This window comes from Fistularia commersonii, chromosome 33, assembly GCF_037954325.1.
Source record: "Fistularia commersonii isolate RoL2024-O1a breed Wild chromosome 33, RoL_Fcom_v1.0, whole genome shotgun sequence".
NCBI classification, from domain to species: Eukaryota; Metazoa; Chordata; class Actinopteri; order Syngnathiformes; family Fistulariidae; genus Fistularia; species Fistularia commersonii.
Window position 1 is genome coordinate 1922809 of NC_141316.1, and position 10737 is coordinate 1933545.

At 38.0% G+C, this 10737-nt stretch overlaps 1 long non-coding RNA gene across 1 annotated transcript; it reads right to left on the minus strand.

The window, feature by feature from the left end:
* Window positions 1–5568: 5568 nt before the first annotated feature.
* Window positions 5569–10725, minus strand: LOC147214649 (uncharacterized). The gene is made up of 3 exons (XR_015104283.1): window positions 10699–10725; window positions 5694–5794; window positions 5569–5590 (listed from the first exon to the last, which is right to left on the minus strand). It is a non-coding gene; the product is annotated as an uncharacterized LOC147214649 (long non-coding RNA).
* Window positions 10726–10737: the final 12 nt, after the last annotated feature.

Consider the following 10737-nt stretch of genomic DNA (forward strand, 5'->3'; position numbering starts at 1 on the left):
TTTCTCCTTTCTGCGCCGTGACAACGAGTCATGTGACCCTGTGAAACATCACCAGTCACAGTATGACCTGAGGGTAACATGAGGGGTATGTTTAGCAATCACATGAACACAACAACACTATAAAGATAGAAAATCCCTCAGATAGACGAGTCAATGCTGAAATAAGCATCACATGGAGCGTGCCGTCAGACGCTTCTGCACGACACAGAGGTGATTTTGTTAGTTTCAACGGGACTTACAGATCCAGTGAGGTACAGAGTTAGCAACAAGGTGATTGGCAGATGAAAAATAGATAGATAAATGAATAACACTTTGGACACTTTGACACAAACTTTCTCTTATTCCATTGTCGTTCTTTCATCTTTGCTGTCTAACAAGATAAAAAAAAATCTTCAAATGGATGAATGCACTGAGTCATAGATGTTTGTGTTTCTTGTTTCATAATCTGCATGTAATATTGACGTATTCAATTGTTTTTTATGAGTGAAAACTCTAATATTCACTGAGTTCAATTCGGGTCTTTTATTGGGAATTGGAAATTCTTATGACTTATTCATTAAAATGATCAAGCCCGTATCCTTGTATGCAATGCAGACACACGATGCAATTACAGGTAAGTTTGCACAATTTCCTGTGTTTACTTGATTTTCTGTGGGAACATGTACAAATAGACCAAGTTCATCCACACACACTAAAGTAAATGCAATGTTAATGTTACAAAATGCACTCTTGCCTCACAGGTCCCTGGTTTGGTTCTGGTGGTTGACTGGGTTCTTCATGTGTGGATGTACCAGGGTGCATCCTCACTTCTCTCTGCAGGGCTTGGCTCTCGTGACCCCCTGTGCAAAAACAGCAATAGAGATCATGAATGAACATTGTTATTGACCATTTGCAGAGAGTTTGAGGTAGGGAAAGAGCCACAGGTGAGCATATGTCCTTGTTTATGCAAACACAAAGCTGGTTTCACTATTTTCCCCCACATCTCATGGAAAGCCACAGTCTCTCTCACAAGTCTGGATTCCACTCATATTCTCTCATTCTGAAATACCCTACAAGCCAGTCTCTATATATTTCATGTATAGACACTTTGATCACTCATCAAGGCAGAAATGTCTCAGAAGTACATAATTCATGCCAAGAAGAACTTTTTTAAAGTAACTGATTATAATTCTACTGTGCTTTGCATTTTTCAGAGCTGTATAAATACCCAAAAGATCTTTTTTCTTTTCAAGTAACTGCCAATATTTGATTTGTAAATTCCTATTTTAGAATCATTTTACTCTCTGAATTGACATTTTTTTCATTTAGCACTTGGTAATGTGGTAATTTATTTTTTTTCTCAAGTCATGAAACCTGACTTGTTACACTTACCTGTGTTTCTATAGGAATGGTTTAACATTTGATGAATTGATTTTAAGGATCAGGATTGGGGCATATTAAGGCATTGCAATTATTCAATATTTATTGAACACCAATTGAAATCCAATCATTTGTTTTACATCTTGTGTCAAACTTGTAAATAGATAAGGCTTAACACCCAGGAATAACTTCACTAGGATATTACTTATTCATTCATTAATGGAAAAAAAAAACGTTCAGGAGCTGGAATTGTTATAATGTATATTTTTTTGTTTGTTTTTGCTTTTGTTCATTATAAATAAAACAAACATTTGGGAGATTCTAGCCATATTTTCTCTCAAAGCATTGCAGCACTAAAAGGGGAGCTGCTGGTTAGTCATTCAAGACAAGAGGTTCATATCAAATAATTCACATTAAATCCTTGATTGCCAAATATCTCGTGGATTACAGTATATCATAAGTAACCCTTAGCGGAATTGAGCTACTTTTGTACATACGCTGCTCATTTCAGGGGCTCAAAAGTAATTAATCAAATAAACATAAACCTAAGTAAAATGTTACTTTTCAGTAATTTATTGAGAATCCTTTGCAGGCAATGACTCCCTGAAGTCTGGAACCCATGGGCATCACCTAACGCTGGCTTTTCTACTTTGTGATCCTTTGCCAGGCCTTTACTGCAACTGTCTTCAGTTGCTGTTTGTGGGTCTTTCTGCCTTGAGTTTTGTCTTGAGCGGCTGAAACGCATGCTTGATTGGGTTGGGATCTGGTGATTGACTCAGCCATTGCAGAATATTCCACTTCTTTGCTTGAAAAAAACTCTTGGTTTGCCTATGCAGTGTGTTTTGGATAATTTTCCATCTGCGAAGCGCTGTCCAATCAACTTTGCTGCATTTGAGTAAATCTGAGGCAGAAAGTATATCCTTATACACTTCACAATTCATCCTCTGTCACATCATCAGTAAACACAAGTGAGCTATTGGAGGCCATGCATGCCCATGCCATCACACTGCCTCCACCGTGTTTTACAGGAGATGTGGTGTGCTTTGGATCATGAGCCATTCCAATTCTTCTCCAAACTTTCTTCTTCCCATCATTCTGGTACAGGTTGATCTTAGTCTCATCTGTCCAAAGAATGCTATCCCAAAACTGGGTTGGCTTCTTCAGCTGTTTTTTGGCAAAGTCAATTCTAGTCTTTCTATTTTTGAGGCTGATTAATGGTTTGCACCTTGTGGTGAATTCTTTTTATTTACTCTCATGAAGTTTTCTCTTTATGGCAGACGTAGATACTGATACACCTACTTCCTGGAGAATGGTCTCCACTTGAGTGGATGCTGTGAAGGGGCTTTTCTTCAGTATGGAGAGGATTCTGCAATCATCCGCCACTTTTGTCTTCCGTGGACATCCAGGCCTTTTTGAGTTCCCAAGCTCACCAGTGCACTCTTTTTTTCCCAGAATGTACCAAACTGTTGATTTGGCCACTCCTAACATTTCTGCTATCTTTCTGATGGATTTCTTCTTTTTTTCAACCTCAGGATGGTCTGCTTCACCTTCACTGAGAGCTCCTTTGACCGCATGTTGTGTGTTCATAGCAACAGCATTCAAATCAACCGAGAGAAGAGGCCACGCAGCCTTGTTATTTTGTTTTTTGCAGCCTTCTGAGTCAATTGTCCAATTACTTTTGGTCCCTTGAAAAAGAGGTGGCTACGTATTGAAGAACTGTAATTCCTAAACCCTTGCTCCAATTTGGATGTGAATACTCTCAAATTACGGCCGAGAGTCTGCACTTTAAGCCTGTATTGATTATACAATTGCATCCTGAATATGTTTTTGTAAACAGCTAAAATAACAAAACTTGTGTCACTGTCCAAATATTTCTGGGCCTAACTCTAAGAAGAAATAAATGCAAATTTCATGCTAAATTAGCAGCATTCTTTGAGCCTCCTGGGTGGATCAGGCCATCACTCGACTTGTGATTTTTTCGATTCACGAAGGGGTTGACAGAGCACATCTCCATTGCAGGTCCAGGACAACCAAACAGCTGACCTTTGTGAAGGCTGGAAACCAAAATAAAGAGGTGTTGAACGTGGAGGATTCTAAAATCTGATGTATTTAGATCAGTTCTGTCAAAAACATGCAGCGACTGAGATCATTTGGCATGTAGCCGACATTTACACAATGCACACAATTACACTTTCCCTGCTTTTAGTCTCTCACTTACCCTACATGACTGACACCTACCTGTAGGCTCTGAATTGCCATCTCTGTGGGATTCACAAGGCTCTGGAGAGAAGACAGAGTCCCACTCCAACCCCAGACTCAAAACTAATAGACTCAGATTCCCTCCTATTAATCTATCTGAAAATGTGTCAAATTATTTTATTACAGTCGTATTTATACATTGATATGCCATTTTGATGCCATATAAAAGGAGAGAGAGGATGAGGCTGCAAGCATGAGGGAAGCCACAATGTCATATAAAACCATGACTTATGACATCAGCGTGCAAGTTCATTCCCGACCTTGGATGCGATATTACATGGATGAAAAATTCTTTGTCAGCTTGAGGTTTGGAGCAGGTTAAGTTATCGTCACATGACTTTAGCGGAAAATTTAAGAAATTTTCACATCATGTCATAACAGATAGTTCTATTGAGAGACTATTGGTCCCAGAGCAATCTGCACCCTTGGTGCACAAAACGTGCTGCAACATGACTGTCTTTCAGTCAAAATCGCTACTTAACCACTAGGAACTCAATGTCCCATCAAACTCATCCAAGCAAACAAACATGGAACAGATACGTGTATTAAATCTTAAAAAAAATTAACAGACATTTTAACCCTGTACACTCAAGTTTTCATTTGTATCTGATTTAAATCCTGGGTAAAAGGACCAAGGCCAATGTTTAAGAGTGAAATCAGATCTGGCACTTTCTCTTGAGGATCATCAGGGATTGGCAACGTTTACCAATCAAAGAGCCTTTTGGACCCCTTTCCCAACAGTAAAGAAAGCCGAATAACCCTTTTCAAATGTAAAATGAATAACGCGGCATATAAAGTTATTTTTGTTTTTCCTTTACACTATGTATAAAAAAAATATGTGTTACATATTTACATGTTACACATGTGTTTTTTTTTAAATCAATGAACAGCAAAACGAACAGAAAACAAAACCACATTTGTGCACGCGACAAAACATTTTGAGCTCTGAAAAGGACGTTGGGTTGTTACTTTTAAGCCAAATACTCAATATTTGAGTCATTCTTGTATTTATGAAAAAAAACAAACTCAAATTATCCACCAGCAGCAAACCAAAAAGGCCGTCCTCTCTGTGTGATATTGTTCTTTTACTGGTGCCCGCAGTCACTTTTTATGAGTGACAAACATATTTTAGCATGTTTTATTTGGATGTTACAAGATCACTGTAATCTTCAAATTTGAAATTACATTTTAAAACTGAACAAACTGAAAAAAAAACCAATTTAATTAAAGACTCGTTTATTATTTTCAAAAGCCATCGGGAGCTGCATCAGAGGGATCCAAGAGAGGCAACTCCTGGTCTAGACAAAATTATAATGATAATGATTGATCTAAAGGAGTGTCAGCGTTTTGACTGCTCTCAACACATCCCTAGAATTCCTATATGAACTGAGGGAGGCTCATTCAAAATGTGATCTGGGAATGCCTTAAAGAGAACATTATCCAGCAACACTTGGGCAGATGATGATGTAGTAATTGCCTTTATGATATTTTCTAAAAGGAAAAACCAAGACAGTGAGAATTCATCAGTCTTAACTATGCTATATGTATGATTATTAGATTATTATAATCCTTACAACTATCAGTAATTGATTTCATGAGGATTTCATTAACTTTTTCTATGACTCGTCACCATTACAACATCCACTAAGCTGAGAACTCCGCAAGAAGCTGTTCTGCCTGGAAATCAGACACTCAGTAGCCAGGGTTTCCGTGACAACAGACAGAAAATGTTTACACCTAGATGACCTAGAGAGGTGCGAACACCTGTTGTGTAATAACTGAGTGAATGATACTCCTCCAAATGAGTAGCAATAAAAAATAAGTGCATTTGTTACATGATCAACAGAAAAATTAAGACATCTGGTTTGTATTTATTGTGGGAAAAAGTATAGTTGGTATACAGTAAGTACCAAGCTCACATGAATGAAGTTTTACGTGTCTTCAGCTTATTTTCAGTTCCAGCTGCAAATATCTGTAATGGACAAATGACACCCTGGTTGGTTCACTGACTTTTGCCACACACTTCCCAATTCCCAGAGAATCATAATTTATCTTTCATTATGCAAGTTCAGTACATTGTCAGTTACATCACAGTGCTCCTCTCCTGTGTGCGCTTTCCCCTTTGTGGCATCATAAGCCAATCCCCCTGTGTCCCCTTTCACAATCCAGGTGGAGCCTGAAAAACAGCTGATAAAGTAATGCCACTCCATGAATGCCAACCTCATTAAACCTTCACAGAAAAGCCTCGACACCACCCCTCCGGTATGACAGTTCCCCATTTGCGTCATTGTTGCATTTCCCTTCACAGTGCATAGTAAGGGCTGCCCTAGTCTCCCTTTAAATGTATCCACTGCACATCATTTTTTTTCAGAACTGGCGTTGCCATAGGCCATCTTCAGCCTATTGGAATGTGAACTCACATTCACAGATTTCAGTAGCCAGTAGCAGACGGTCATATTCATGATTATTTTTATAAATGGAGGCTTTTCAACCATGGGCCTCTGTTTCCCATAGGGAATTCTGATTTAGCTCTATGGGTTAAAAGCACACACTGAATTTCATTGTAAACGTTCAGCCAGTCATTGTCCAACCGCTTATCTGGGGCAGGGTTACGGTGGCAATAGACTGCGGAGGTCAGTAAAACTCTGTGACAAATAAAGTGTATTTATACATGACAAATCAAACTTGTCACAACTGAGATGTCTATGTTTCACTGTTAGTCAGATGGAAGCGGAAACCAATTTGAAAAGGTAAAGTGGGACAGGAATTAAAGCACTGCTCTTTCAACCTGCAGGCCCGCCCCCCTTTTTATCAAACAATGCAAGCTATACAAAAAGATTTCAAGAAAAATGTAGTCGATATACTGGTACATTATAAGGTCAGATTAGTGCTGTCGCAGGTCTCTTGTGTAGATGCTTCGGAGAGGCATCTGAACATAAACCAGTGGGCTTTTCGAGAAGGATCACTTCAGATGGTGGTCCTTTTCTCACTAAGAGTCAAATGGGAGTTCTGAATTTGAAAAGGTTTTAGAATACTGATTAAAAACGAAGCAGCTCAGCACATTCCCAGAGACTATGATTGATGACTTGATGAAGTTATGGGACAATTGCTGAGATTCTGAGGCAAAAATGAGTGTGTCTCCCCCTCCTGGATGCTATGCAACACTGCATGTGTTTAACATCCTGTGCATGTGTACGCCTGTGTGTGCATCTGTATGCGCATGTTTGTTTCTATTGCATGTTGTCTTAGTTTTTAAGTAACTGAATCACATACCCATAAGCAGTTCATGCTTTAAAGATATTGTCAGTCTTCAAGTCACTTTTATCCAACATAATTTTTATTATAATATTCTAGAAAATGATTATTGAAAAATCATTTTAAAAATATACAAAATGATTATCATAAGATTTAGGTAGAAGTACTAGTACAGCAGTAGTAGTAGTCATAGTAATATTCATTTTCACTTGTAAGTTGAGTGGCAGATGTTACGCATGTCAGTTAATATTAAGTCTATATTTGAATATTTGAATGAAAAAGTCTAATCATCAATACTTTCAGGTTATGTTGGTTGTTTATTTTATCCATTAAAACTCCAGGAACGTCACTGGAAAGTCATTTTGCAGTGTCCTCTCAACTGCTGAGATAAACTGCAGCTGCCTAGTTTAAGGTATATATATATATATATATATATATATATATATATATATATATATATATATATATATATATCAAGCTACACTAAGGCTGTGGCCTCATAGTGTTATTACAGCATAATGTGAAACAAAATAGTCCATTATCACATGTTCTCATAAAGTCATAATGTAGGAGGGAAAAAAGAAGTTGCCAATGTATGGACAGGATTTTAAACATTTCTTCAGTGAACTACCACAATTGTATCAATTTTGCTGAATCTAGTAAGACAGATTCATTAATGATGTCTGCTTGCATGAACGGTAGAAGTCTCCTATGTGTTTGCACCTACAATTTAGATGTAGCGGAGCTTCTTTCAGAAGAATGATATGATGATACATCCATGATATAAAACATTTTACTCAATATGTGACATTAGTCCAGAAGATCCGGGAATCTTTGAGATAGACATTACTGTATATACACAAAGGGCAGGTAGGGGCTATCCAACTAAAGGCATTTGTAAAATAAATTACCTCAAAGTCTTTTTTTCATCAAATATGTGTTTTTAATCTTAGCGTGTTGGTGCAACAAACCCTCTAAGGACCTGCAGACCTGTAGACTGCAGTTTGAGGTCCTCACCCACAGAATATATTTGTTAGACCTTGATTTGATGAGAAATCCTATTCTTCTGTTGCTACCTGTTGTATTTGCACTGTCAAAAATGTCTCTCTGTGTCAGTTCACAATATTTTTGCCTAATGCAATTAAATCAAAGTAATTGTTTCAGAGAATCCATAATTGGCTCATATATAAAGATAACTAGTCAAAACACTGCACGTGAAACTGTTTGCTCTGGGTCTGTAGCAACTTAATATAGGAGTATAACACTGTCTCCTTGACAGAACCTTACATGATCCCTGTACAGTTCACCCACCCACATCTAACCCTAGCAGTCTATCCTGGAAGAACCATACAAAGGAAGAGCTAGTGTGCAGTTTAATGGAATATTCCTCCTGACAAACTGCCCCCCTGTCGCTTCTGTTGCCTCTTTAGTGTTATTGCCCCCGGCCCTGTATGGCAGTGTTTCACTTTTAAGCCATGGATTACAGCAGATGAAGCATATGCATCATTAGGATTGTTCTTTTTCTCACTAACATGCAGGTCAACTGCTCCCCTCAGAAGCACAAAGAATGCAATGATCATTTATTCATAAGACTTAACACATGAAATAAAGAAAACCCATGATTCCCACTGGATGTCTATGCTTTTAAAACAAACCAGCCTGTGCATTTTCTGAATTTATAATCTCACCCTGTTTTCGTTTTATTCACTCACATAATTACATGAATACAGAAGCCTCAGCTGCCCTCCTGAACTTCTGTTGAATCCTCACCAAAAGACCCATGAGGTTCACAACGTTGGACTTTAACACATTGTCATTACTCAGCGTTACTTGTGAAAAGGCTCAAATAAAGAATCTGTGCATTTGATCACCAGAGGTTTAATTTCTTTACTAGGAAGTCTTCAAAACAAGCTGTAATTTTGATAGCATTTTAAGAAACGCACATGTGGCGGTATTATGTATATTTGTGACAGGAAATACCACAACAAAAACAATTCAGGAGTCCCCTAAACCTGCATTATCTCTACTGGCCAGCAGATGGAGACTGACTAACACTTGTAGTAAGGAAGGTTGACGTTGTTTTCTAGATCGCCTTCTCCTCCGTGACAGAAATCTGAGTTTCCAAGATATTCACTTGTGAAAAATTCATCCAGGAACCACTGGACTTCAATAAATACTTAATACTACACCTCTCAAGAGAAGCAAAAAACACTCCGATTATCCATGAAGTCAATGTGACACAATGAGAAAAAGAAGTAAAAACCTCTTTATTTTGTCACATTCAGTTAAACCCACCGCAAATATCAGCGTTAAAGCCATCATGAAGAAGCATGACAAGAGGGTAAACATTAAGCAGTACCAAGGGTGTTGTTGGGGGTTCAGTGTCTTGCAACACTTAAACAGACCAAAAGGAGCTTGGGTATCAAAACAAGAACGTTCAGCTAAAATTCAAAAAATAATAATAATTTATATCTAAAAAAAATAAATAACTTAATTAATTCAAAAGTTTGGCTTCGAACATTTCTTATACAATGAAAATGACAAATTAGTTTCAAAAAACAAATATATATCAGCATTTAAAATTCCGATTCTAAATATACATACTCTGAATTGTTAAGAACTTAAGAAAGGTCACTTCCTCAAGTTGCTCAAACTTCCAACATTTAGAAATGAGAAAAGATAACCCAACACATCTGTGTAATACAAAAGATACTTGGCTATATGCCGTGTTCTTTTCATTAGTCGTGTTGTACCGTCTGTGTACCTGGGTGGATTTTGTTTTGATGAGTGGATAGAGTCCTTCAATAAGTGGTTTAATCCCACCCAGTTCTGGCAGCCTCTCAAGCAGCTGAGAGTATGAGAGTACACAGTGTTCTGAAGGTGCGTCATGTTCACCGTCACTCAAAGGCACTGTTATTACTTCCTTTATGTATTTCCAACACCCCATGTTCAATTTAAATCAAGTAAGCAACAGTAAAGTCAGTATTTAATATAAGATAAACAAGTGAAGTAAATTTCAACTGACAGGGTGTAACAACAAACTGGACCTCAGCAGGAACAAACATGCATTAAGTGCCTCAGGGCCACACACACACCGGAATTTTCTGTATATGTTAAATATTGCAGGGACGACTACATCTACCGTTAAAACATTAAAAATGTGTTAAAAAGCTAACGTCTGCATTCATCATAGTACATTATGTCACGGAATATCTCCTCTTGAATGAATTTGTACGGAACACTATGAGCCTGTGCTTAATGATGAAGTCACAACTCATAAATCCTACAGAGTGTGAACGCAGCATTGCAGAGCATTGGCCTACACGTGCCAGGCCGTTACCCAATCTGCAGAACAACGGCCTCGCCACGTGAGTCGCCTCAATCCTTATGTTTACTGGCCCACTGACAGCCAATGAAAAAAATCCTCCGCGGCTGCTCCACACGCAGCCAATCAGAAAATAGCAAGCCGAGAACGTGTCCACAGCGCTGGATATGGTTATCCATCTGTCAAAGCGTGACATACATCTCCAATTGCTTATGTAACGATGGTTGTTTCTCCCACTATCTTGCTATGTGTGTTGAAATTCTGGATTAAAAATGGTTTCCCTAAGCATATACCCAAATCGAATTCAACTCATGGCATCACATAGCCATAATAAGTGCTAATAAGTCCTCTGTGTAAAAACTATGAAGGCTATTATTTCATAGGCTACATAGCTTAAATATCTGATACAAATCTAATGGTGCGATGAAGTACCCTCGGAAAGATCAAGATAAAAGGTGCGGAAAAAGTAATATCTCATATATCTTGACAATGTGCATTACCGAAAATAGTTTGTGACCATGTCGTGTTTTTTCATTCGT